At 38.0% G+C, this 2,500-nt stretch overlaps 1 protein-coding gene across 5 annotated transcripts in view; it reads right to left on the bottom strand.

The window, feature by feature from the left end:
- Positions 1–2,500, bottom strand: part of LOC143026311 (glutamate-gated chloride channel-like) — a 271,860-nt gene that overhangs the window by 269,319 nt on the left and 41 nt on the right. For all 5 annotated transcript variants that reach the window (XM_076186479.1, XM_076186483.1, XM_076186480.1 and 2 more), the window contains exon 1: positions 2,416–2,500. This exon is cut by the window's right edge and continues 41 nt beyond it. The gene's annotated coding sequence lies outside the window, so the exon portion shown is untranslated. The remainder of the gene's footprint in view (positions 1–2,415) is intronic.

The raw sequence follows: 2,500 nt of genomic DNA, 5'->3' as shown, positions 1-2,500 counted from the left end.
ATAGCTAGAATGGCTGATAGATAGGGTTTTAGCTAGACAGAGAGAAATACAGATATACAGTAAGATATATAGATGGATAGGAAGATAGGAAAAAAGAGACAAACATATTATGATAGATGGTTACGTTGATAGATAGGAATAGAGATAGACAAAGGTGATAAACAGATAGGTAGGTTTATAGATATATATTCAGAGATATGCCGCCTTGCTTCTGTAGAGTGAGTTAGATAAAGAAAATAGATAAGGAAACTTAAAACGACAAGAACTTGGTGTGTTTCATTTTAGGCAAATTTAGGTTTAAGAAGGAAATAGACAAGAATTGGTTTACCGACTGAGTGGTTAACGAATGGAATAAACTTGGTAACCATGTAGTGAGCGCTGAAACAACTGATTTTTTTTAGAGAAGATTAGATAACTTTATGGATATGAATAATAGGTTAGAATGGATATAGAAATGCCTAAGATAGGCCTCATGTTCCCTTGCAGTCTCCCTTCCTATGCTCTCTTCCTCTCTTCGGTCCTGAAGAAGAGAAAGAAAGAGAGAAAGAGAGAGAAGAGTTGATGGGAACCTATTATGTTCTTCGGACATATAAGACGAAATTGTTTATTTTCTCCTCGGACGTCTCAGGTGATTTTTTCCCTTCTCCTTCACAAAAACAGGCTCATCACAAGTCAATAAAGACGCGACGGGATCGTAAATCATAAGAGCTCTTGGAAGAACCTTTTGGCTTACAAATGCAGGGATGATGCCACAGTCGATTATTCTTATCTGTTCTTTGATACAAAGACGAATAAGAATGCAAAAAGTGTATAGGCATTTTTTTAACAAGTGCACACCTACGCAACAGAAATTTAGATATTGATTTTGCAGATTATAATACATCGACGTAATATAAGCTTTTCCTGGCTGAAATCTATAACAAAGAAAACCTTACTAAAAGCAAATACAGTAACGAACGGAGCCGCGACAATAGGTTCGAGACACCATGTCGTTTATCCAGTCTCGTCGTCAATGTCAGTTTGACGATGGTGTTGACGTTGTGCACCAGGTGTTCTCCCGTTCCAAGTGACGTCACCACTCTACATATTTTCAAAACATTGCTACGGAGCTGAGCTTCATGCTTTTTTTTCAATTTATGAAACTCCTCTACACCACCGCAGTCCGATCGAACACCAAAACCGGCCGTCAACATCCCTAACAACGACGACGACCATGATGACCTCTAGAATTACAGGTACTGCATTACTAAATACAAGTCAGGTTAGGTTAGATTGGACGAATTTATCACACTTTAATTTCTTCGACCTCCGCATCTATCAAAAAAATGGTGACGTCTCAAGCAGTTGTCGTGGCTCCATTCGTTAGTGTATCGCTTTTAGCAACGTCTTCTCTTATTGATTTCCGCCAAGAAAAATGTACGAGTATATTGCGTTGATATACTATAATATACAAAATTAATATTAAATTTTCTGTTCCTATATGGCGTAGGTGTGCAATTCTAAATTATTATATATACAAATTACGAGTAAACAGTAAAAAGAAGATATATTTTCATGCTGGCTTTTATTTATATATTGAGCAACATATTAAATAGCTGTTTGTACAGGTACTTTCCTAAAACCCCGGGTTTGGTATTTTTCTATGATAAGATTTTGATATATAGACTAATACTGTTAAAAGTGTATGGGCGTTTTATTTTTGTTTTTATTTATGCAAGCAGTAATAGAATCTATAAAAGGACATAGATAAATGTGAATTATTTCATAGGTGAAACAGTAGTAGCTGTATCTAAGACAGACACTATCGTGAATTACAAGAGTCCATTTTCTTTCCTATTTTGTATGAACGAATCGGAAGCACAGATATTCTAGCACAGATATTTTGACATAGATATTTTACGTTAGTTTTCTTTTGTACGTGCGTGAATAGGAAAGATAAAACGGGATAGGTGAGAGAGTCTTTTGTGTGTGTGTGGGGGGGGGGGAAAGAGGAGGCCGTATTTGCAATGGAGTGAGAGGACCTATCCGTATGGCCGACGGAATTCCGTCTTTCCGGGTCGGTGATTCCCGGGCCAAGTTGCTGTTTCGGTGCCAACAGCCGAAGCAACTGTTGTTGCTTAGTTTGGCCAAAGTTGGCCCAAGAGTTGGCCCAAGAGTTGGCCGTAGAGTTGGCCGTAACTTGCCACGTGTGAATCCTTTCCAGGGTATGAATAGACTATATTGCATCTGTTGTCTTATTAAGGCTACCTACCTTATTAAGTAGTAATAACCCAATTGGTACATAAAATCAGTACAGAAATAGCTGTTTTTCAAGGCTACCCCCCCATATAAGGGGGGCGAATCATCTTGGTGTATAGAATTAGTACATAGATAGCAATTGTTCATTTTATAAAACAACTATGATGAAAGGCTCACCATGTACTAGAAACGGTGAGTTAGGTAAACTGGCATAGGCCCTCAGGTTCTATTGAGGAGTCACTTTGTCTTGGCGCATTACTTC

Source organism: Oratosquilla oratoria, chromosome 6, assembly GCF_046742065.1.
Source record: "Oratosquilla oratoria isolate Oo_2021 chromosome 6, ASM4674206v1, whole genome shotgun sequence".
NCBI lineage: Eukaryota > Metazoa > Arthropoda > Malacostraca > Stomatopoda > Squillidae > Oratosquilla > Oratosquilla oratoria.
The sequence above is the reverse complement of the archived record's forward strand: the minus strand, read 5'-3'. Positions and strand labels throughout refer to the sequence as shown.